The 27036-nt window shown below is 38.2% G+C and overlaps 1 protein-coding gene across 1 annotated transcript in view; it reads right to left on the bottom strand.

Annotated features, from left to right (window-relative positions):
• AP3B1 (adaptor related protein complex 3 subunit beta 1) overlaps positions 1–27036 on the bottom strand; it is a 352907-nt gene that overhangs the window by 314334 nt on the left and 11537 nt on the right. Inside the window, exon 4 of the mRNA XM_004766831.3 lies at positions 19740–19826. The gene's annotated coding sequence lies outside the window, so the exon portion shown is untranslated. The remainder of the gene's footprint in view (positions 1–19739; positions 19827–27036) is intronic.

The raw sequence follows: 27036 nt of genomic DNA, 5'->3' as shown, positions 1-27036 counted from the left end.
CCAAGGTCACATAACTAATAAGTTGCAGGTCCTGGAGTCAAATTCTGGCTTATGTTACCCCATCCAGCACTCCTACCTGTGATGAGACACTCCCTACAGAGCATGATGTGGCAGAGGCTGCTTTGCCAACCAATTATCTATTCTCTCTCTCTTCCTTCTTGTAACAGAAACCTGAATTTTAGCTAAATGAGTCTTTCAGCTACTTCTTTTCAGCTTCTCTTGTAGCTGAGGATGAACATGTGACTAGAAAGTATATAAAGTCTATAGTTGGTAATATGTAAATGGAATATTTCATAGAACTTCTTCCTCCTTACTCCACCCTTGCTTCATGAAATGTAGGTATAATGCCTGGGGGTTTAGCAGCTATCTTCACCTACCAGGTGACCTTGACAATGCATGCCAAAGATGGAAGAGCATATCCTAACGTTCCCTAAGTACATCATGGAGATGCCATGCCAGTTCTGGTCTGCCCACTCTCAGTCTTCTTCTACATAAGCAAGAAGTAAACTTCCATCTCCTTGAAGACAGATGAACTTATTCCTAACTCTTGGACATAGTACATAATGCTCAGTATCATGCTCAGTATTTTTATGGAATTAAATTTCATTCCTCCTGCGTGATACTCTTTCTCCTTCTTTCTTTTAATTAAGTAAGCTTTACCCCCAATATGGGGCCTAAACTCATGACCCCGAGATCAAGAGTTGCATGCTCCATCACCTGAGTTAACCAGGTGCCCGCCCGCCCACAACACCCTCTCATGCGTCTTCTCTAATCTCTTTCCTTTAGAATTTCGCTTAAATTCTTACTTGTCTGTAAAGCTTTCCCTAACCACCATTTTCTCTATGGTGAATTTCAAATAAGTTATCAGACATTTATAATTATCTTTTTGTTAGTTTTTTAATACAGGAAATTTCAAACATGAACAAACCTGGAATGACATTATAAAGAATATTCTTACAAACCTTGTTCCATGTTAGTCACAAGGGTTAATTTGTCTTTATAGACCGAGTTTCCCTAACCTCACTCCTCCATGTGCATCTTTCTGCAGTTCTGGGCTCAGAGGAAGGGGAGGCCTCTTCTAGATATTTACAAACAGCCAGCTTTAAAATATGTTGGAAATACACTGCTGTTTGATGTTAATTTATATAACTACTAGATAGTTTCTACTATCCAGTTTAGCGGTACCAAAAAAAGTTAGGTTAAGTAAAAACATTATGGAAATTGGCCCTAGTAAGCCCACTTAGGTGTGGACCAATAAAGTCTGAAGTGTAAGAATGGTATTTTGAAAAATGCTTATGTAGGTAAATAAACAGAGTCTGACATAATCAAAAGACCATAGAGATTAGAGTCAAAGACCTGCTTTCAAGTCCATAGAGATAGAAAATAGATTAGTGGTTGCTAGTGGGTACAGAGTTAATTTAGGGGTGATAGTAATGTCTTGGAAATAGATAATGGTGATGAATTAAATGAAATTAAATTAAATAAACAAGCCTATTTCATAAACTTGTGAATAAACAAAAAATATCACCGAATTATACACTTTAAAATGTTGATTTTTATAGCATGTGAATCATATTTCAATTAAAAAATAACTTGGTATATAAATAATTTCATATGAGTATGGGGATTTTTGGGGGGGATGAGGGGGACACAGGGGACAGGGCAGAGGGAGAGGGAGAGAAAATCAATCCCAAACAGGCTCCATGCTGTGGCTCAATCTCACAACCCCGATATCATGACCTTACTTAAAATCAAGAGTGGAAGCTTAATGGACTGAGCCACTCAGGTGTCCCAAATATGGGTATTTTTATAAGATAAAATCCCAGAAGTGGAATTGGTGGGTCAACGGGCAGATGCACTTTAATTTGTAATTTGCATAGATTTTGCTAAATTTTTCTCCAGGTGTTATGCCAGTTTATATTCCCATCAACATCTGTAAGATTTGTTTCCCCACAGGCATTCAACAGCTGTGTTGTCAAACTTATAAAGTTTTATCAATCTGATAAATTTAAAAAGTGGTATCTTGGTGCTGTTTTAATCTGTTGCCCTCCTACTATGAGTGAAGTTGAGTTGGTACTGTTTGTTTTTTGTGTTTGTTTGCTTTTTGCCTATTTCCTACAAAACAAATTTAATTCATTGAAAATGCTTGCTTGCATTGCCATGTTTTGCTATGTAAAATCTCTAATTCTTGTAGCAGGAAGGAGTTTGCTCTGTTTCTAACCCTCTCAATCAACCCCAATTTCAGTTCTACCCTACAGTTAAGTATGTAATTATTCAAATTAGCGATGATTCTCTCTGGTAACAAATTGAACCTCTACAGAAAATGAACCAGCTACCATAAAAGGAAAATAAAAGCTGGATTTTTAGCCTTTGAATCTGAGCTTTTGAAAGCCAAACAAAAGGCTGCAGCCTCTCCAAATTACTGATTACATAATAATCTCTGAATCCTGACATCTGGGGTTTTTTTCCCCTCAGGGTTAAACCAATGACTTCTATAGCTCTTTTCTTCTAGCTAGGAAAATAGATACAAACACTGTTCGTTCCTTAAATACATTTATCTGCATAGTTCCTTCCATAACTGAAGATTAATCCTCCTTCTGTGTCATAACTTGGATCACAAATTGTGCTCATTTTCTGGGTAGAAAACATATTCTACATGAAAATCTTCATGTTGAGATCAATGGCAAGGCTGCCTTCCAATAACGTCTAGCTTTTTCAGTCCTCAGTAGCAATTCTTTAAACTCTACAGTTTAAAAAAAATACTTTTAATGTAATTTTTATAGGACTCTCAATTAAATTTATTTCCAGGCAAATATGTAATTTAAGAGTTCAGCTGTGCTTCACACTCAAGAGTTCGTGGTAGCATCATTTTCTTTATCTAGACTTGACATCTTATGTCTCTGAGTCTTAGAAAGGCTGTTCAACATTGTAAAAAAATGAAAGACAGACAGAATAATGTGAACTAACATTTATGGAGCATTTACGATGTGCCGGGCTTTGTTCTAAGAACCTGAAGTATGCTAACTCATTTAACTTTCACAGCAGCCAGTGAGATATGGATCATAATGAACCCCTTTCTCTGAAATGAAGAAACCAAAGCCCCTGGTGGTTAACAATCAGAAAGTCCGATTCTCCTGCCAGTGCTGCTTACCACTACTCTATATTAACCCTCTGGGGCAATCTGATCTAACATCCATTTTAGGAACAAATTGCCTGAAGCCCAGAGTGGTAAAGTTCCCAGAACTCCAACTCCATTTTCTTGTTCTTTGCTCAATACCACACAAGGAAGAACAGGATGATAATTTCCCTTCCAAATCTTAACATGAGTTATGAATTAGCCCAGTCTAACTTAGTTCAGAGAAATGACAATATAGTTTTGGAAGCCATACATATAAGCCTGTCAAATAAAAATACAGACATGAGATTAAAATTGAATTTCAGATCATTGATGAATAACTTTTTAGTGTAAGTATATCCCATGCAAAACTCAGGACAAACTTATACAAAAAGATTATTCATTGTTTATCTGAAATTCAAATTTAGTGGGTCATCCTATATTTTATCTGGCAAAATTACATATACAAAAGGTAAAATATGTGTGTCTTGAGGCAGCGAGGTGGTGTTGCTTTCCAGGCACTTTGCGTCTTCCTTTATCCAATTCCATATTGTTCAAATTATTTGCAAATACTAAGAGCCTCAAAACCTTTCCCTAAGCAGATTTCAGCTTATGCCCTGGTGAAACCAGTCTTTGACAGGAGTAATAGGATTATTATGATTTGCTAGATTTACTCCAGGTGAGCAAAGGGGTTCTGTTAATAATTTAAAAATATTCTTAAACCTATCAATTATTAGAAATGGACCATCCTCTCAACATCATACACAAAAACAAATTCAAAATGGATAAAAGACCGAATTGTGAGAACTGAAACCATAAATAAATCTTCAAAGAACGCACAGACAGTAATTTCTCTGACATTGGCTGTAACAACGTCTCTCTATAAATGTCTGCTGAGACGAGAGAAACAAAAACCAAAATGAACTATTGGGACTACGTCAAAATAAAAAGCTTCTGTACAACAAAGGAAGAAATCAACAAAACTGAAAGATAGCTTATCAAATGGGAGAAGATATTTGCAAATGACATACCCAATAAAGGTTTTGTGTCCAAAATATATAAAGAACTGATAGAACTCAACACCCAAAAACCAAATAATCCCATTAAAAAACGGACAGAAAACGTGAACAGACAGTTCTCCAAAGAAGACATCCAGAGAGCCAATAAATGCATGAAAAGATGCTCAACATCACTCATCACTGAAAGCAAATCAAAACTATAGTGAGATACCACATCATACCTGTATGATGTGAATGTAATGAAAAACACACAAAATATTAAGTGTTGGCAAGGATGTGGAAAAAAAGAAACCTTGTCCACTGTTGGTGGGAATTTAAACTAGTGAAGCCAATCTGGAAAACAGTCTGGAGGTTCCTCAAAAAGTTAAAAATAAAGCTATTCTATGATCCAGTAATTGTGCTCCTGGGTTTATTCCAAGAATACAAAAACACTAACTTGAAGGGATACATGCACCCCCATATTTATTACAGCATTATTTATAATAGCCAAATATGGAAGCAACCTAAGTGTCCATTTGCAGATTAATGGATAAAGAAGATGTTGTATACATACGGGAAGACTGTTCGTCCATAAAAAAGTTTGAGAGGTGTCTGGGTGGCTCAGTGGGTTAAGCTTCTGCCTTCAGCTCAGGTCATGATCCCAGGGTCCTGGAATAAAACCCCATCTCCGGCTGTCTGCTCAGCAGGGAGCCTGCTTCCCCCCCCTCCACCTCCCCGCACTCTGCCTGCCACTCTGCCTACTTGTGATCTATCTGTCAAATAAATAAAATCTTTAAAATAAATTTTAAAAATCTTTTTTTAAAAAAGGCATAAAAAAGGTTGAAATCTTCCCATTTGCAACAATATGACCTAGAGAATATAATACTAAGCTAAATAAACCAATCAGAAAAAGACAAACACCATATGATTTCACACATTTGTGGAATTTAAGAAACAAAACAAATGGACAAAGGAAAATAAAGAGAAACCAGAAAACAGACTCTAACTGTGGAGATCAAACTGATGGTTACCAAAGGGAAGCTGGGTGAAGACATGGGTGAAATAAGTGAATGGGATTCACACTTATCTTGATGAGCACTGAATCACTTTATTGTACACCTGCAACAAACATAACACTGTATGGGCGCCTGGGTGGCTAAGCATCTGCCTTTGGCTCAAGTCATGATCTCAGGGTCCTGGGATGGAGTCCCGCATAGGCCTCCCTGCTCAGCGGGGAGCCTGCTTCTCCCTGTGCTATTCCTCCTGCTTGTACTCTCTGGCTTGCTCGTTTTCCCTCTCTCTCAAATAAATAAAATCTTTTTTAAAAATGCTGCATGTTAATTAAACCATAATTTTTTTTTTTAAAAAAAGCTAGCATGGTGCCTGGCTGGCTCAGTCAGAATGTGACTCTTGATTCTCGGGGTTATGAGTTTGAGCCTCACATTGAGTATAGAGATTACTTTAAAAATAATTTTAGGGGCACCTGGGTGGCTCAGTGGGTTAAGGCCTCTGCCTTCGGCTCAGCCTGCCTCTCTGCCTACTTGTGATCTGTCAAATAAATAAATAAAATCTTTAAAAAATAATAATAATAATTTAAAAAATCTCTTTTAATAAAGTGAATTATTGGGGTACCTGAGTGGCTCAGTGGGTTAAGTCTCTGTCTTCGGGTCAGGTCATGGTCTCAGGGTCCTGGGAATGAGTCCTGCATTCGGCTCTCCACTTGGTGGGGAGTCTGCCTCCCCCCTTCTCTCTACCTACTTGTGATTTCTCTCTCTGTGTCAAATAAATAAATTAAATCTTAAAAAAAAAAAAAAGTGAACAATTATAAACCAGGCACTGTTGTTTAAGGGCTTTAGATGATTTAATTTATTGAATTCTCAAAATAAAATTGGGAGATAGATACTATTATTACATCCATTTTACTGAAGACAGAACTCAGTGAGACTAAGTAATTTGCCAGTGATAATTTCTAATATTTAGGCACTGCACTGTCAAATGTGGTAGCCATAAGCCACTACAGCTATTTAAACTGAAGTTAATTAAAATTAAGTAAGATTCAGTTCCACTTTTGCATTAGCTATATTATATTAGTATACAAGCCATAAGTGATTCATGGCTGCCATTTTCAACAGTTCCATCATTGGTTTCATCGTTACAGATGGGGCCAGCTTCAAGAGTGTGTAACCTGTACAACTGTACATGGCCTCAAACCTAAAAGGGCCTGTGTTGATTTAATACTTTGCACTTGCTGTCTTGCTTTTATTAATATTTTTTAAACAAAGGACCCTATATTTTCTTATGCACTATAACTGGTAAATTATATAGTGTGTCCTGTTAGCAGAAATTTGTATTGGACAGCACTGTTATTCATCAAAGAAGTAAAGAGGACAGACTATAATAGGAATAGACTTTACTGAAAAAGAAGACTTGAACTACTCAGTATTGTCAAAAGCGAGCTTCTCAGACTGCAGTGAAAATACTTTTGCAGCCTCCCCTCTCCCCAAAGTTCCAACCAGAGAAAAATCTTTTTTTTTTTTAAATTTTTATTTATTTATTTATTTATTTGACAGAGAGAGAGATCACAGGTAGGCAGAGAGGCAGGCAGAAAGAGAGGAGCAAGCAGGCTGAGCAGAGAGCCCGATGCAGGGCTCGATCCCAGGACCCCGAGACCACGACCCGAGCCAAAAGCAGAGGCCCAACCCACTGAGCCACCCAGATGCCCCCAGAGAAAAATCTTTAAACAGGATTTGTGTTCATATGCAGTCAAGTTGAGTCCTGGCCCTTTGGAACCGTCTCATGAGTGACCAGCATTTTGTCCTTAAAAAGTATCCAAATACAAAATCAGCGAGCAAGTTCTCAAGTAGAAATAATTCTCCCATGGACACAACTATCATTTGAGTTCAGTCTTCTCATTGCTTGAATACTTCCAGCTAAAGTGCCAAGATGAAAGGCCAGCAAGCCTATACCTAGATGCCTAGTGGTCCCATACTGCAACAGTCGATACTTGCTGATGTACCTTGACTACAGCACCAAACATGAACATTTCCTTTTCTCACACCACAAAGTTTTCACAATTATAAATGTGAGATTGGGGTGTCTGTGTGGCTCAGTCTGTTCAGCATCTGCCTTTGACTCAGGTCATGATCTCAAGGTCGTGGGATTGAACCCCACATTGGGCTCCCTGCTCAGCGGGGTGTCTGTTTCTCCCTCTCCCTCTGCTCCTCTCCCCTGAATCTCCACATTGGGCTCCCTGCTCAGCGGGGTGTCTGTTTCTCCCTCTCCCTCTGCTCCTTTCCCCTACTCGTGCTCTCTCTCTCTCTCAGATAAATAAATTAAATAAATAAAAGTAAAAAATAAAAGGTAAGATTGTTTTATACTTTCCCCTACTTTATTTTATTTTTTTTAAATTTTTTTAAAGATTTTATTTATTTATTTGACGGAGAGAGAGAGATCACAAGCAGGCAGAGAGGCAGGCAGAGGGAGAGGGAGAAGCAGGCTCTTCGCTGAGCAGAAAGCCCGATGCGGGGCTCGATCCCAGGACCCTGAGATCATGACCTGAGCGGAAGGCAGAGGCTTAACCCACTAAGCTACCCAGGTGCCCCTACTTTCCCCTATTTTAACATGCAAATGCCAAGCCTGTTTTTTTTTTTTTTTCCACTTAACTACATACTAAATAAACATACCCATTATGGTGACAATAGGTTTTAGAGAAGCATGGAGTACCAGAGCATAGCAGCCAGTAAAGCTCTTTCTGAGGTGCTTTCCTTGAGTGTTAGGGGTTAGAGAACTGTCATTTGTCAAAGAGAACCCAAGGATTTCAGATGTAAATCATTGGTGAATTTATCTCCAGGGTTATTGGGAAACGAATAATGAAACAAGAACAAGCCATGTGCCTGGGAGGAAAACTTCAGGACAATAATTACCAAGATTATAATGAAAACCAACTGGTAATTAGCTCCACTGGTTAAACTAATTAAGTGAGCAAAAAAATACTTTCAGAAAATAAAATTTGAGATGTTTAATATGAAAGCAGTTTTAGTACAATTTCAGAATAGCTTGGAGAACGTGTAAGTGCAATTTAGAGGACAGTTCCCTCTATAATAGAGTGGTAGAAGTAGCCATAAATGAAGTAAAAAGCCCATTGAAAGCTGTGTGTAATTCACAAGTCCATACTTTGTGTTAAGTATGCCGGAGGGTGCTCGTGCTTAATGTTATATTTGACTCTTCATTAGATTGTTGCTCTTTCTCAGCTTCTGTGACTGCACACCATAGCCTTGGGCTGGAGTTAACCCAGCGTATTTTTCCCACCAAAATTATTAAAACCTGTGTTATTTATAATTATTCAACACAAAGAAAAAAAAGAAGTTCCTTATACTGAAATTATTTTGTACTCTCACAACCAAACTCTCCTGGATGGAGACCCTGTATCAATGTGTTTATCCATTCATTTATTGGCTCATTTGCTCATTCATCAAACCCCTGGATGCCCACTGGGTTCTTTGCCAGGCACTGACCTAGGACCTAGGGTTATAAAAACATATAGGTTAAGGTCCCTGTCATCAAGGAGTTTACAGTCTGGTTGGAGGGGACACATTTGTAAATAGATGAATGCCACTGCTGTTATGGCTTCCGAGTTACAAGTACCTGTAGGCTGTGGTGGGGCATGAGGGGAGAGTGGAGAGTGAAGGAAGGATGAGTATAAGGTGGAAAGCCTATAGACAAGGAAGTGCTGGAACTTTGGTGTTTTGTCCCCTTTTATCATTCTGTTGCCTCTTCCCAAGATACCCTTCCTTCACTTCTTCTTTTTTTTTTTTTTTAAGACTTTATTTATTTATTTGGCAGAGATCACAAGTAGGCAGAGAGGCCAGCAGAGAGAGAGGGAAGCAGGCTCCCCGCTGAGAAGAGAACCTGATGTGGGCTCGATCCCAGGACCCTGGGATCATGACCTGAGCTGGAGGCAGAGGCTTCAACCTACTGAGCCACCCAGGTGCCCCTACTTCCTTCACTTCTTGACTGGGCTAACATTTACTCAAAACTTTAAAAAATTATGCACGTGGTGTCTGGGTGGCTCAATCTCTTAAAGCTTCCAACTCTTGATTCTGTTCAGGTCATGATCTCAGGGATGTGAGATCCAGTCAGATGTCAGACTGCATACTGGGTATGGAGCCTGTTTAAGAGTCTCTCTCCTTCTGCCCCTCCCCCTCCCTCTCTAAAAAATGTTTTTAAATTAAAAAAATAAATTCCAGGATCCTAAAAAAAAAATTTAAAAATCATGTACACATTTTCAGGTATACATGAATACATTTCAATTTTTTTAAATATTATAATACAAAAATATTTAAATAGCGGAAGTCTTTCTTCACCCTGTTCCCCATTACTCCTCTACTTAGAGGTAACATTTTTTATTTATTTGACAGAGAGAAATCACGAGTAGATGGAGAGGCAGGCAGAGAGAGAGAGAGAGGGAAGCAGGCTCTCTGCTGAGCAGAGAGCCCGATGCGGGACTCGATCCCAGGACCTGAGATCATGACCTGAGCCGAAGGCAGCAGCTTACACCACTGAGCCACCCAGGCGCCCGAGGTAACATTTTTTTAAAGAAGATTTTATTTGTTTATTTGCGAGGAAGAGAGAGAGCACAAGAAGGGAAGTGGGAGGGGCAGAGGGACTAGCCAGAGGCCCTGTTGAGCATTGATCCCGATGTGTGGCTTTATTCCAGGGCCCTAAGATCATGACTGAGTCGAAGGCAGATGCTTAACCAACTGAGCCACCCAGATGCCCCAAGAGGTAGCACTTTTAATACTTTGTATGTACGTTTCCAGAACTGTTTCTGTATATTTACACATATTCATATATATTTGCATTTGCATATATACATGTGTGTACATGTATGCATATATAATTATATACAAATGGTAAAATAAATATTGTTGTTTTTTCCACTTAACAACAATCGCGGATATTGTCTTATTACAGTACTCTGTAGGAAAATCCCATAAATATGATATGCGATTATCATATCTATTTAGCCAATCCTCTATAGATAGAAATTTACAATTTTCTTCAAAATTTTCACTATTAGAAATATTGAAACGAGCACCCACAAACATTTTTACACACATGTAGGCCTTATACCTAACAGTGGAATAATTGATTTAAAATCATGATAAATATTGTCACATTGCCTCTAAAAAACGTTTAAGCAATATGTACATGCATCAACTTTGTAAAAGACTGCTTGTTTCCCCACACTTTTACTGGTTAAGAATATTGTAAATCTTTTTTTTTTTTTTAAAGAAAAGACTTTTTTTTTAGAGTAATTTCAGGTTCGCAACAAAATCAAGAGGAAGGTATAGAGATTTCCCATATATACCCCCTACCCCACTATATGCAGAGCCTCCCCCATTATCAGCATCCCTCACCAGGGTACATTTGTTACAACTGATGAACCTACACAGACACACCATAATCACCCAAAGTCTGTGGTTTATATTTGGGTTCACTCTTGGTTTTGTTTGTTGTATGGGTCTGGACGGTGCATAATGACCTGTATTCATCATTACAGTATCATACAGAGTACTTATGGTGCCTTAAAAATCCTGGTTTTTGTCAGTTCAACCCCCCTTCCCCACATCCCAAACCTTGGCAACCGCTGATCAGGGTCATGGAATCAAGCCCTGGATCTCTGCCCCACCCCGCACCCCATGAAAATAAACAAATAAATCTTTAAAAAAAATAAAGTGGGTTTCTTAAAGACAAAGCAGTTAGGTGTTAGGTTTCCTTTCCTTTTTTTTTTTTTTTTAAGATTTTGTTTATTTATTTGACAGAGAGAGAGAGAGAGATCACAAATAGGCAGAGCAGCAGGCAGAGAGAGAGGGAGAAGCAGGCTCCCCGCTGAGCATAGAGCCCGATGTGGGGCTCAATCCCAAGACCCTGAGATCATGACCTGAGCCAAAGGCAGAAGCTTAACCCACTGAACCACCCAAGTGCCCTAGGTTTTAGGTTTTCCCTCTACTCTAACAATCTCTATCTTTTAATTGTTGCATTTAGATCATTGATGTTCAAAGTGATTTATTGCTATATCTTGATTGACATCTACCATATTTTTTACTGTTTACAAGAACAGGTACTTGTTCCTGTTCCTATTTCTTTCTGCCATTTGTGGTTTTAATTCACCCTTTTATATGATTCCATTTTTTCTCCTTTCTTTACATATTAGTTACCATTGTTTTTTTTTTAACTTCTTTTAGTGGTTGCCTTAGAATTTGCAGTATATATTTACAACTAATCCAAGTCCACTTTCAAAGAACACTGTATCACTTCACAGGTGGTGTGAATACCTCATAATAACAAAATAATCCTAATTCCTTTATCTTGCTCCATGTATCATTACTGGTGTTCATTTTACTTATATATATGAATACATACATATGAGATAGATATATATGTATATATATATGCAGACATAATTGAACACATCATTCTTTTATTATCTTGAACAAAATATTGTGTTAGATCAATTAAAATAACAGAAATAAATCTTTTATTGTACCTTTACTTAAACCTTCTTCAATATTATTTATGTAGATCTGCATTTTCCTTTTCTCTAAATAACTTCTTTGGGGCACCTGGGTGGCTCAATGGGTTAAAGTCTCTGCCTTTGGCTCAGGTCATGATCTCAGGGTCCTGGGATCGGGTCCCACATCGAGCCCCGCATCGGGCTTTCTGCTCAACAGGGAGCCTGCTTCCTCCTCTCTCTCTGCCTGCTTCTCTGCCTACTTGTGATCTCTGTCTGTCAAATAAATAAATAAAATCTTAAAAAAAAAAAAAAGAACTTCTTTTAACATTTCTTACAAAGTGGATCTACTGGCAATAAATTCTCTCAATATTTTATTTGTCTGAGAAAATTTTTTTTTTCTTCCTTCACTTTTGTTGGATAATTTTGCAGGGTACAGAATTCTAGATTGGCTTTCTTTCCTCTCTCTCTCAATACTTTATTTTTTTCAAGATTTACTTATTTATGTGTGAGAGAGAAAGCAATTGAGCCGGGGAAAAGGCAAAGTGAGAGGGAGACAGACAGAAGCAGACTCCCTGATTAGTGCAGAGCCTAGCATGGGGCTTGAGCTCACAGATCTGAGATCATGACCTGAGCCAAAATGCTGGATGCTCAACCCCTGAGCCATCCAGGTGCCTCTTTCTCTCAACATTTTAAATATTTCACTACACTCTAATCTTGCTTGCATCATTTCTTTTTTTTTTTTTTTAAGATTTTATTTATTTATTTGACAGAGAGAGATCACAAGCAGTCAGAGAGGCAGGCAGAGAGAGAAGGGGAAGCAGGCTCCCTGCTGAGCAGAGAGCCCCATGCGGGCCTCAATCCCAGGACCCTGAGATCATGACCTGAGCCGAAGGCAATGGCTCAACCCACTGAGCCACCCAGGTGCCCGCTTGCATCATTTCTGAGGAGACTTTGAATGTAATTTTTATTTTGCCCCATTATAGTAAGACATTTTTTCCCTCTTCCACCAGCTACTTTTAGGACTTTTTTTTTTTTTTTTTCTTTATCTTTGATTTTCTGAAGTTTGAATATGAGAGGACTCCGTGTAGTTTTTTTTTAGAACATCTATCCGTCTTGGTATTCTCTGAGGTTCTCAGATCTGTGGTTTGGTGCCTAACATTAATTTGGGGGAAATTCTCAGTCATTATCATTTCTAATATTTCTTCCGTTCTTCTTCTTCTTTCTTTATTATTCTTTTTCTCCTTTTATTATTCCAATTTTGTATATATTACATCTTTTGTAGTTGTCCATAGTCCTTGGATATCCTGCTTTGTTTTTTTCATCTTTGTTCTGCTTGCTTTTTAGTTTTGGAACATTCTACTGATATATTCTCAACCTCAGAGGTTCTTTCCTCAGTTGTGTGCAGTCTACTCACAAACTCATCAAAAGTAGTCTTCATTTTTGAACAGTGGTTTTGGACTCTAGCTTGTCTGTTTGGTTCTTTCTTAGGATTTCCATCTCTGCTTACAGTGCCAATCTGTTCTTGCATGCTGTCTATTTTTTATCCATTAGAGCCCTTAGCATATTAATCATAGCTCTTCTAAATTCCTGGTTTGATAATTCCAACATCCTTGCCATATCTGGTTCTGATGTTTGTTCTATCTCTTCAAACTGTTTTTTTTTTTTTTTTGCCTTTTGGTATACATTGGAATTTTTTTAATAGTTGGACATGATGAAAGGAACTGCTGTAAATATGCCTGATGTAGTGGTGAAGTGCTGGGGAGAGGAAGCATTCTATAGTCCTAGGATTAGGTCTCAGTCTTTCATTGAGCACATGTCTCTGGAATGTGAAATTCACAAGGGTTTCTCAGAATGTTTTCTTCCCCTGTTAAATGGGGCAAGATGGCTGGGAGTGGGGGTTGCTGGAGTTGGCTCTTCCCCTTCCTCCAGGTCAGTCAGGTTCTGATAATACCACAGCAGGATAAGGATCAGGCTATGGTTATCTAGATTCTCCTGAGGGCAGACATTGTCAAGAACAGAATGGTCTGACATTTCAAACTAGTCCCTTCCCACTGCGCTCTTTTGCTAGAAGCATGAGGTAATTTTTCTCCAACATTCACTGTGAGAAAATGGTTAAAGTCTCAGAGGCAAAATCACAAAAGCATGGGGGCTCCACTATGAATAAGACCTTTTGGAGTTTTCAACTCTCAGATTTGTCCTCATTGAGTTCCCAGCAATTTATCAATTACTGTTCAGGTTTTCCCTTGGCATTGGTTCCCCTATCAGTTTCTGCTGTGAGTCCTGCTCCAGTAAGTCAGGACATTGTATTCTCCAGTCTGTCATCCCCATCTTGGGGGCAATGGTTTTCCTTGTGTCTTCTCTTATGAACCCAAGAGAAATTGTGGATTTTTCAGTAGGTTCAACTTTTCCCTTGTTAGGATGGAGTAGCAACTTCCAAGCTCCATACATGTAGAACTGGAAACCAGAAGTAACATATTTCAAATATTTTAATATTTTGATTGTCAGATAAGGGGAACACTTATTATTTTAATTTCCACTTCCCTGACTTTTGGTGGGATTGAGCATCTTTCACATATCCCTTTGAATCTAATCTTAGAAGATGAACCAGTGTTCAGCAGAGGGAAAAGGGTGAGCAAAGCATAGATCTATTAATGGCACAGTGCCACCGTGGTTTAGAGGAACTGGAATTACTTAGGATAGGGAATGATAGGGTGACTTTAAGAAAAATAAGGCTCTGGGACGCCTGGGTGGCTCAGTTGGTTAAGCAGCTGCCTTCGGCTCAGGTCATGATCCCAGCGTCCTGGGATCGAGTCCCACATCGGGCTCCTTGCTTGGCAGGGAGCCTGCTTCTCCCTCTGCCTCTGCCTGCCACTCTGTCTGCCTGTGCTTGCTCTCGCTTCTCTCTCTATGACAAATAAATAAAATAAAAAATCTTTAAAAAAAAAAAAAAAAAAGAAAAAAGAAAAATAAGGCTCAGAGAAGTAAAGGGGTATCAGGGGTCAGAGGGCCTAGAATGCCAGTTGTTTAGACTTTATCCTGGCCCGTAATGGGGAGCTTTTGAAAGACTTTAAGCAGGGCTGTAAATGGCCAAATTCATTTTTACAAAAAGTTACCTTTTAGTGGAGAGAAGAGTGAACCGAAGTGAAAGTGCAGAGACTGAAAAGAAGAGAGCCAGCTTGAGAGAACTGTGGCTTCCCAAGGGAGGGCAGCCATGCTGGATCCACAGGTGGAGGAGAGGAGAGATGTTAGAAAGATGTAAACCATGGCAGGGTCTGTGCCTTGTCTGTCATGATGGGGAAGCAAGAAGCCAGAAGTCTGAGAGTCAGTTTTCCATCAAGTGTATTGGTATGAATGATCATCCAGGAAATTTTGGTGGTAGCCAAAAGAAAAAAGACTCAGTAATAAATGCATCTGCAAGGAAAAATAAGAGAAAAATATGTTTAAATATGGATGAAGGAAAGTAAGAAGAGGTAGAGGAAAATATAAATGGATTTTAAATTTTTATTTTTATTCTGCTCATTTTACACACATTAGCATTAAGCTTTGAAAAGAATGTATTGAAAAATAGAGCATTAACTCATGGGGGACAGTAGATTCTGAACGGTATGTATGATAAAATCTCCAAGTGACAGCTAACTGCTGGTTAATGCCTATTAAGTTCTCTTGAGAACCTGAATTTCCCCATGTAGCTCTTAACCTCCTGATGTTATTTAGTCTGAAAAGAAATCATTATCTCTTTTTTATAGAATGCATGATAAGGTTACCTGTACACATTACCAGTTAGATATCTGAATGTCTTAGCTATTTATTATTAGTCATTTATTTGATTGCTGAGATAATTTTCATGAGACGTCTGAAATACCCTCACATTCTAGTTCTCTTTCTCCTGGACTAAGTTTGCCCTTCTCAAAGTTTCTTTCTTAGACACAGCAATTATTGCTGCTATTTCTTTAAAACTGTACACACCAGTCCTTAGATAAATAATGACTTATCTTAAAATCAGTGGTACTTTTCTAATGCATGTCTATAAAAACCATCTTTAGTTGGAGAGTTCTGTGTGAAAACCTAATGCTTTGCTATTAGCATTTTCATAAAATGGCCATACAGAGAAGGATCCTTGTGTCCCCCCCCCCCACCAAGTCATAAGTTGAATTTCAGACGTCCAGGGTGGTGGTGTTAGAAGTGGGGCCTTGGGTGGTGGTGTTACATGTGGGACCTTGGGAGGTGCTTAGGTTGTGATGGTATAGACTTCATGAGTAGAATTAGTATTCTTACTAAAGAGGCACCAAAGAACTCCCCTCATTCCTTCTCGCATGTGAGCACACAGCCAAAAGTCACTATGAACCTGGAAAAAGGCCTCATCAGAAGATGACCAGGCTGATGCCTTGAACTTGGACTTCCAGCCTCTAGAATTGCAAGAATTTTGTTGTTTATTCTTTGTTTTTGTTGTTTATAAGCCATTCAGCTTTTGGTATTTTGTGATAGCAACCTGAACAGATTTAAATAAGCACAAAAAAAGAGAACTACCCATATTCCCAGCATGTGGAACGAATCACTATTACCATGTTGGCATGTTTCCCCCCATATTTGAAAAAGAAAAACTGGTCTATTCTCATAGTTACCATAAGAATTCCAAGGACAGAATTGCGCAAAGATAAAAGTTCAAAAATCCACCTCAAATTTAACACCCAGAGATGACCTTTACTAGCTTTAGGTTATAATATATATCTTCCTAATTATACACACAGAAGAAATATTTTTATAAAAAAGGGTTCACACTATATTAAATACATTTAACTTAAACTTACTTAAATTTGTTTAATTATTTTTAAGTAAGCTTTAGATCTCACATGGGGCTCAACCTCACAACCCCCAGAACAAGAGTTGCGTGCCCTACTGACTGACCGACCCAGCCAAACACGCCTACTTACTTCAGTTTAAGAAAGGAAAATTTGAAGAGAAACTAAAGGAATTGTTGAACTCCAAACATTTCTCTAGCACCAGATATATTATTTCCTGGAGGGTTTTAAATACTCTAACATGTTAAAAGGCTATGCTCAATGTGCTTGAAAAAACAAACAAACAAACAAGTATTTTGATTGTATATGTCATCAATGACTCCCTGCTCTAAAAGATGAGAGCATTGGGACACCTGGGTGGCTCAGTGGATTAAAGCCTCTGTCTTTGGCTGGGGTCATCATGATCCCAGGGTCTTGGGATCGAGCCCCACATTGGGCTCTCTGCTCAGCAGGGAGCCTGTTTCCTCCTTTCTCTCTGCCTGCTTATGTCTCTGTCTGTCAAATAAATAAATAAAATCTTAAAAAAAAAAAAAAGATGAGAGCATTAACAATTTCACACTCGTACCCAACTCTTCATCTTTCTCTCAGTTCAAAATAGTCACCTCCTATTTTATAATCATAATTTTCATAAATTTCAGCAGATGCACCTAATGCCTCTGTCATTCTCAAAGTTGGACTCAGTTGCTCCTGAAAATTCTCAACCCCCACTATCAATTCCCAATCAAAACATCCATGTAACTCATGTCAAAGGCTCTAGACTTTCTTCTCCCTTTCCCCATCTCTCTAATAAGGCCCAAGAGGAAAAACAAGTGAGTGAGTGCCTAGAGAATGAACAACTCCTGAATCTTACTTAGCTTCTGGGAAGAGAGAAAGAGGCCATGAACCCTAACGCATTAATAGTTTTGACTACACTAGAATTCTCTGGAATGACAGATGTGAGCAGTAGAACTCAGAGGATACAACTGGCTTCTGAGAACTTACTGAGGAAGTCAAGGCAAGGAGTTCCAAGGAGAATAGGGTCAAAAGGCGAGGACTGAGGGGAATGGCATCTTTTCCAGTGTTAGGGAGCCTGGCACAGGGACCATATCCTCATCTCAGCCAGCATCTACTCATCTCCAGGCTTCCTACCTATTTAAACAGAAAGCTCGGCATTCAGAGTTAAACATCTGGCTTGACAGCAGGGAACATTCAGTTAATGGTAGTTCAGGGCAATTGCTGTGTTTGCAGCTGTTTCTTCTTGATAAAATAATTGTTGTTTCAAATGGGAAATTATTATGTAGAATCGGACTGGAATGAAAAAGTAGTGTCTTATCACAGCTTGATTTAGTAGTGTATAAATAGGCTTTGGAAAAGGACGGTATCACATTAAAAAGTGAGATCATTATAAATGGTGGATAAATGCTGTCTCAAAGAATGAAAGAGAACAATGCCAGGAAAACATGACATGGGACTGAAGTGACACGGGTCACAGGTCAAATCAATATTTTTTAACCTGTATCTTGGAAAACACACACACTGAAGACATGGTATTTGGTAATCTGCTTTGGCGAGACTGAAATCTTAGCAGTTACTGGAAGGCACAGGAGTCGGTAGGGACAGCTCTAGGTATGATTTGAAAGTATTTCAATGGTCTTGTACCGAGTATCAAACTATCATTTGTCTGCAATAACTATCAGTTGAAGAAAATAAATAAATAAGTGATGTATTTTTTTCCCTGTATCTGCAAAGAGCAATTGAGAGAGAACTGACGACTCAGGTCCTAGAGCAAGAAGGAAGCCTGGGGGACTTCAAAAGAATAGCAGTTAAGACAAACAGAGATTTCAGAACATGCTGCAAGCCCTGATTGTCTCTTCCTATGATACCTGGCTGTGGTAAAGACCCTAAATGGGCAATACATAGAACATTCATAGGTTCTATACCAAAAGAGCAGAATGGGGGGATTGAATGAGTGTGGAGTAGCAAGAATTTCAGAACTGGGCAAGTCCAGTCATGGAGCCTGGGTGTAATATAAACTGTTAACAGGCACAGCTATGGCTCTGTGGGCAGGGAGACCATAATTCTCCTTAGGGTTACTTTGTCAGGGACACAAATAATTCCTCACCTTGTGCCTCTGCCTTGCCGCATCCCAAAGAGGACCAGAAAGAAGTCACCAGAAGGTCTTGCTCACTCTAATGGATTTTTGTTTACACTGCTTGCATTTCATTTAGACTTTTGATAAAATTTATGATAGAACAAATCATTATATGTGAATTTCCTTTTTTATCATTCCATTCCCAAACCTGATCTTGTCAGACTTGGACCTGAGACTTCTAAAAACCATGTTCATATTTATAACTTGTGATCATGTTTATTTAAAATATTATACACTCCTTATTTCATTTGTTAATAGTACTGTCTTGCCCTGTTCTTTCAATATCATTTTGGGTTTCTTGAAATTGCCTTTTATTCCTCAATCCCAAAATTAGTGGAATGCTAGGGCTTGGCCTTTAAAAACTGGGGGCATGTGTGGATACTCCCTCTCAATGCAGCTGAAGATAAAATCAAGCAGTACTTTGCATCATGAAACTGTTCTTGCGGATGGTAATTCCATCAAAAGAATCTCCTGTTCCTAAGTGGCCAGAAAGTAAATATTTGAGACTTGCAGGCCTGTGGCCTTTGTTACAACTACTTAATTCTGCTGCTGAAGCATGAAAGCAGCCAAATGAATGGGCATAGCTATGTTCCAATAAAACTTTATTACAAAAACAGGAAGTTGGGCGGGGCAGTAGTTTGCTGACCCTATTACCTGCCAACTCCTCTTAGATATCTGGACTCAAAAAATTGTTGCTATGGCCTGTGAAAGTAATTTTAATTCTTAAAAGGTTATAAACTGGTTGTCTTAATAATGTGTTACCTAACTTAAATACTTACGTTGACATCCTGTTTTACAGAAGGCAGAAGTACTTGTGAATTTTCTTTGTTGACTAGAAGAGAATTATTAGCTTTCTTCCTTCTCCCTCATGCATGAAGGTAAAAGAATGATTATCTTACACATTAAGTTCTCTAGGAGCAAAAGATGAGGTAGGGCTTTAGGAGCAAGATGTTTCATTAGGATCAATACTTATGAAAAGTAGGGAAGGAAACAGAATTGGGCAGGGAGAAAAGGAGAACTTCTGTATAGGTCCAAAAAATCCGTCCAACATGGCAGGAAACACTGGAAGAATGGTATCCCAAATGCCAAGACTATAGCTTTCCCTTGCTCAATCACCAGATCCAGAATACCCTATGAAGACAAAGGCTTCAGGCAAAGCAGCTCTCTGGAAAAAACTCACAGTTAGAAGTCGTCTGTTGGCTACATTCCCCACTGGTCTGGCATCAAGTTTTTTCTTGGAGAGGGTCTGTACAAGGAATCGTCATACCTATTTAAACAAAAAGTCTCAGAATGTATTTCATATGTTAATACCAGTGGTGGAGTAAGAACAGCCATAGAGCTATTGAGCACGTTAGCTTCATTCTTTTGATTATGTTTCTATGATTTAAATGTTTAAATATCCCTTTTCATGTGGGAGAAAAGAGTATAGGACACAGACATCATGATGAAGAAATATCTGAGCATCTTTTTTTCCCCTCCTCTATTTCTTCACTTATCTTCCCTAATGTATCATTCACCTTCTGTTCTACCTTCTTTCATTCTACCTCTTACTTTCTGTTTTCTCCATCCTTCATTCACTAACCCCTTAAGTTCTGCCCAGCATTGTTCAAAAGCTTCATATATAAGGCAATACCTAGGGCTTGTAATGGAGGATGATTTCACAAACCACAGTCAACATTTCCTGGTTTTTGAACGCTACATACTATGCTGCTATGAATACTCATGCAATTTTTGTGTGACTATATGTTTTCAACAATTGTGGTTATATACCTATAAATGAAATTGCTGGGCTATATGGTAACTCCATGTTTAGTCCTTTCAGGAACTGCCAAAATGTTTTCTAAAGTGGCTGTACCATTTTACTTTCCCACCAGCAATGTATGAGGATTTCAACTTCTCCACATCTTTGTTAATAGTTGTTATTGCCCATCTTTTTCCTTATATTCATCCTAGTGGATCTGAAGTCATATCTCACTGTGGTTTTGATAGACATTTCCCCAATGACTATTGATGAGCATTACTTCATGCCTTGTTTCTTTTACTATATCCTTTTTGAGTTAGTTTCTTAGTGCCCGCCCAGTAAGACACTAATTGTAGTAAGTGATAACTAGTATCTTAGCTCAGAACAATCAAATTTGGATCAATAACAACTTAATTTCAGGAATGAAAAAAAACTTTGCCTCAGTGTAGCTCCATTCTGTTCCCCCTCCCTTTGTGCTATTATTGTCAGATGAATTACATGCTTATGCATTAAAAACCTATGAACACGTACCCCTGGGGCCAATAATACATTATATGTTAATAAAAAATTAAAAATTAAAAAAAGAAAAAAGATTTAAACACCCTATGAACACAATCTTATAATTATTGCTTTATGCAATTACCTTTTAATTCAAGTAGGAGAAGAAAAGCATTATAAACAAAAACATTTTTGTGGACTTTTATAGTTACCTATATTTCTTTTTACTAGTGCTCTTTACTTTTTCAGGTGAATTTAAGTTACTATCTAGTGTCCTTTCATTTCAGCTTGGAGTCTCTTTAGTACCTTAGTACCAGAGTACCTTTAGTACCAGAAGAGAAAGAGAAAGAGCACAAGTGGAGAGAGGCAGGGAGAGAGGATCTGAAGCAAATTCCATGTGGAGCTCAGAGTCATGACCCTGAGATCATGACTTGAGTCAAATTAAGAGTCAGATGCTTGTGGCGCCTGGGTGGCTCAGTGTGTTAAAGCCTCTGCCTTCGACTCAGGTCAATGATCCCGGGTTCCTGGGCTCAGGTCATGATCCCAGGGTCCTGGGATCAAGCCCCGCATTGGGTTCTATGCTCAGTGGGGAGCCTGCTTCCCCTTCCTGCTCTGCCTGTCTCTCTGCCTACTTGTGATCTCTGTCAAATAAATGAATAAAAATCTTAAAAAAAAAAAAAAAGAGTCAGATGCTTAAACAGCTTTGCCACCCTGGCACTCCCCCCTTCAGTATTTCTTGTAGGGCAAGCCTGCTATTAAAAATTTGCTGGATTGTTTTGTTTTGTTTTTGGACTGTCTGAAATTCTCCTCATTTTTTTAATAACAGTTTTGTAGGTTATAAAATTTTTGATTGAGTCTTTCAACATTTTGACTATGCCATCTCACTGTCTTCTGGCCTCCACAGTGTCTATGAGCAGTCAGTTGTAAATTTTACAGAGTAGCCCTTATACTTAATAGTCATTTTTTTTCTTGCTGCTTTCAGGATTCTCTCTTTGTCTTTGTGTTTAGACAGTTTGTCTATGATGTATCTAGGTGTTGTTTTCTTTTAGTTTATCTTTTGTTGCATATCTTTATGTGTAGTACATTAGTGATTTTCATCAAATTTGATTAGTTTTAGAGTGATATTTCTTTTTCTGTTTCTTTTGTTTTTTGTTTTTTACCCCGTTCCTTCTGGAACTTTCACAATGTATGTGTTCGTTCGCTTCATGATGTTTTGACGGTCTCTTAGAATCTGTTCTTTTTGGGAGGCCACCTACCTGGCTCACTCAGAAGAGCATTAGACTCTTGATCTCAGGGTCATGAGAGTTTGAGCCCCACACTGGGTGTAGAGGTTACTTAAATAAACAAATAAATGGATAAACTTAAAAAAAATGAATGCAGATATTTCTCTCTTTTTTTTTCTTTTTTCTTTTTTTTTTTTTTAATTAGATAGAAAGAGAGAGAACACGGGGCTAGAGGAGCAAAGGGAGAGGAAGAAGCAGACTCCCTGCTGAGTGGTGAGCCTGACTGGGACTGGATCCCAGGACCCTGGGATCATGATCTGAGCTGAAAGCGGACACTTAACTGACTGAGCCACCCAGGTGCCTGGAATGTGGACATTTTTCTTAATCCTTTTTTTTTCCATTTTTTAAATCTTTTTAATCTTTTTTTTAATCTTTTCATTTTTTCTATTATTTTATCTTTTTTCTTTCTATTCGTCAGGCCGGATAATCTTAATTGAATGATTCATTCTTTTAAACTCACTGATTCTTTCTTCTGCCAGCTCAAATCTGCTTTTGAACCCATTGTGCATGACTAATAAAATTTATTTATTAAAAATATTGATACATATGTAACATGGAGGCAGTGAACACTTACTTTTTTCTAATTGTCCTGAAATACTAAAAAACAGGATTATATTTTAGGCCAAAAAGAGAATATTGCAATTTAATTTATGTAATTTATATTGGCTACATCCTCAGATCACAAAATATAGTAAAAATTAACCACTTTAAAATGAAAGAACACTCTTCTAAGTAACTATTGGATTCAAAAAATAAAATAAAAATGGAAGTTAAAGATCATTTGAACATTAATGATAATGAGAATACTACACTGAAAACACATGGGAGTGGTTCCTATATTTAGAGGCAAATCTGTAGATGTAAGTGATTTTATTGTTAAAAATTTTTTCAAATAAACAAAACATTTATCTTAAGAATCTAAGAACAAAAATGCAAAATAAATTTTAAAAATAGAATTAATGAAAATTACAGACATTAGTGAATTAGAAAGAAAAAAAAAGTCAATCTATAAACTCCAGAATGTACTTTTTAAAAATTATACTTGTGTTTTTGTTTTTTGAGATGATTCTTTATAAGGACCAATAAAACTTATTACAATAATTGTTCTCCTCATGTAATAATGATTGATATTTAATAGTTTCTACTTGGTAGCATTTCTATTTCATTCACACCCATATGTTTGAATAACCCACACAGTGTCAGTGCGCCTGTATTCTCAGTCATGTCTAGGTGGAGGTGTGTTTAGGAACAATTCCATAGCAGAATCAATTAAATACTGTCAAGAAAGAAGCATTGTTTGGAAACAAACAAACGAACATGTTTCTCAATGTAACTGGGGCTTTGGATATTGGATGCTATAAGACTAACTGAACTTCTGGCAACTTAAAGCACCAGAGAATTCAACCAGCCAGGGCAAAATTGGACTATAACCACACACTAGAGTAACTGGTGCCTCAGGGAAATTGTTGAAACTAGAAAACCAAACTCTGGTGTGAGCAGTTTCTGCTTTCTTGGTCAGTGGAGTTTGTCCTTGAACCTGGAACCTCTTTGCTATTTGTTCTGAGTGTGGCTACTGTGGTGAGCTTTTATAATGATTTTGTTGTAAACCAGTACCTGGCTATTGTTCTTTTCTTTCTTTCTTTTTTTTTTTTTTCTTTAAGATTTTATTTACTTATTTGACAGAGATCACAAATAGGCAGAGAGGCAGGCAGAGAGAGGAGGAAGCAGGCTCTCCACTGAGCAGAGAGCCCGATGGGGGGCTTGATCCCAGGACCCCGAGATCATGACCTGAGCAGAAGGCAGAGACTTTAACCCACTGAGCCACCCAGACGCCCCCTGGCCATTGTTCTTATGGAAATCCTGAATCAAATGCAAATGTGTCTGACTGAAATAGTAAATTTTGTTTAGCAATTTAAATTGTGTTGAGTCTTTCTAGAATGAGGCAGTTAAGGAGGGAAATCTGTCTACTAATTCAAAAATAATTGTTTTGAGAGCTGAGTACCTTTTTATTCAGTTATTTCCTCACAGAAAATCATGAAACTAGAGAATCCCATAGGTCTAATTTCTTCCTCTGTGCACACGGAAAGACTGTGAAGTGAAACTGCACTGGATTGTTGCAGCCCACCCAATGTCTCCCATGGGATGCCATTTATAACTGAATTAGGCAGAGTTTGAAAGTGCACTGTCTACTCACTTACTTTGCAGATAGGTTGTGGGGGCCAAAGGATCTCAGAGGGTGAGGGTAGGAATATTTCTGTAAGGACCTGTTTAGCCAGAGACTTCCATTAAGGTTAAACAATAACCTTGTTGTTTAACCCTTAAACTGTCCCTGCTCCCCTTCCCCCAAGGGATTTACTTAAAAACAAGACCGGGGAAACCAGCTCCAGGTAACAAAGCCCAGATACAAGTGTGGGTCAGGCCAAGAGGAGACATCCAATCAGTGGGGGGTTGCATACTATCTCCCTAGCTACCAAGGAGTATGGGCCCCACCCTTTGGGAGCCTTTTGGGTGCCAATTCTGACCAAGGTGTGATAGGCTAGGTCAAATGTCTACTGTAGGGTAAATTGTAATTCAGTTGGTCACCTAGCATCACTGTGCAGCTTTCTCTGTATGTTACAATCTCATTGGCCACCTGTGCATGGCCAGGCCCAACTGCATGGCCTTTGCCCTTAAAAGCCAGTCTGTGAAACAGAGAAGGGTCGCCCTCTCTGTAAGAGGTGTGGCCCTGGCTGGTCAGTCTGATTCTTGATGCTTGTCATGAAATAAAGCTTTGCTTGACCGTCGCTTTATATCAGTCTCATTCCTTTAATCGCGGACCCATTTTTCGGGGGGGCATAACAATTTCTCCTCGAGAAAGTGGTAGACCCATCATCAATTTCCTGGAGTAAAAATAAAGATGGCCTTGAATTAAGGGAAGGAAGAACTTGATTCTCTCACTTGGTTGGTAGCAGTGGGACCTGACTCTGGTAGAGGAGGACATGGTAAAGATACATGACTGTGGAAGATAAGATGACCTTGGCTACTTGTGATATACCAGGGAGTGAGGAGGGAAATGGCTCAGTACAAGGTAATGGCTGATTGACTTCTGGACCAAAATCTAAATTCCCATTTTATATTTTTTCTTTTGTATCTTCTGATTCCCCTTTAATATTGTTGAGCTTTTGGTAAAATTTTAACTGCTGCAGTCCAGTGCTATCCATGCTGTGGGGTCTTAGGAATAAGCCCGTGTGCGTAGCTGAAACAAAGTAGTGTAGGAATATAAGTTTTCCCCCACTCTGCTTTCTCCTGTGGAATCAGCTTGGTGGTAGATGTCAGAACATTGAATGGACATCCTGGCAAAGTAGAGAGTATTTGTCCCATGCCAGGCAATAGCTGAGTGCAAGTGGACACTATTGCCAGCATGACACAGCTCACCCATCAATATTCCAAAGGGAGGAAATTGGTTAGGTGACCAGACATACTCTGATATTTTATAGATGGGACAATCTGATTCATTATAGCATATCAATTACACAGAAAGAGTCATTGGTACCTACTAAGATAACTTGGTAATCAAATCGTGGTAGCTTGTGGTACTGTATAAAAAGCATAGAAAATTCAGTCAAATAAATAAATTACCCAAGGTTAATAATTAATTATAAAATAAAAGACTATCTTCTTAAAATGTCTAATATTGAGAAGAATATAAGAACAGAAAATTGAGTTTATACTAAAAGGAAAACAGATTAAAAATGAATTCAGCCTGCTTCCCCATATGACATTTTTCCTATAATTTCTTTCATAAGACTGGAGGAACACGTTGACCATCAAGACACGGAGCAAATATTTATATGTTAAAAACAGATGTTGATTGGCATTTCTTTGTTTACGGGCCAAAGGTATAAATTCCTCCTCCTTCCTGGGAAAATTCTAGAGCATTCAAGATTGTTAATGTTGAATTATTAATCACAGTGTTTTCTGTGGTTCTTTTTTTTTTTTTTTTTTTGATGTGTTAGGATTCTTATTATGGTGCTCTATAGTCCTAAATGCATGCTGAGGGGATTATTTGCTTACTACAATAGCACCGTAGGAAACTTCAGTTGATTTACAAAGAATTGCAGTTCTTTAAAGGCACAAACATTGAAAACATCTAATTGAAGATGAGCAGCCAAGAGGGAAGCACACACATATGTATTTGTTTTCAGCATCGATTCTGTCACAAAATGTTGCAGTTCACTGAAGTGAACTGATTCTATGTATATATAAAATAACTGCAGTGAAATTAGTCAAAGAAAGACAAATACCATAGAATTTCACTCATATGTGGAATTTAAGAAAAAAAATAGAAAAAAGAGACAAAAACCAGACCATTATATACAGAGAACAAACTGGTAGTTGTGAGTGGGAGGTGGGTGGGGGATGGGTAAAACAAGTGAAGGGGATCAAGAGTGCGCGTATGATGATGAGCACTGAGAAACATATAGAATTGTTGAATCATTATATTCTACATCTGAAATATAATACTATATTAATTATATTTGAATTAAAAAATCAGATATAAAAAACAGAGAGAATTTAAGAAACCACCACAATTATTAGGAAGTAGTACACAGTTTTAGATTGAAATTTGCCTGAAATAGACCACTCAGACATGGAGACAATAATAAATTATATGTAAACACCAAAATCTAAGTAAAACATCTACAGATTTTGACAATTATAGATTCTGTTTTGATTGGTAGAATATACCAGGTTGTTTGGAAACAATTATGAATTTTATGTGCAACACAACAAATTAGATGTGTACTTACACTGGACAGATATTTTAATGAGCTAGAGCAGGGGTTGGCAAACTATGGCCTGAAGACTAAATTATACTATAGGTGCTCATTTCATGTTCATTTACATATTCTCTATATACTCTGAGTTAGTTTGAGGGCAGAGTACCCAAGACCACTATCACTTCTGCAACCCCT

Source organism: Mustela putorius, unplaced genomic scaffold, assembly GCF_011764305.1.
Source record: "Mustela putorius furo isolate JIRA1106 unplaced genomic scaffold, ASM1176430v1.1 tig00537350_pilon_pilon_pilon, whole genome shotgun sequence".
NCBI lineage: Eukaryota > Metazoa > Chordata > Mammalia > Carnivora > Mustelidae > Mustela > Mustela putorius.
Note: the sequence above shows the minus strand (reverse complement) of the source record. Positions and strands in the feature narration are given on the sequence as shown.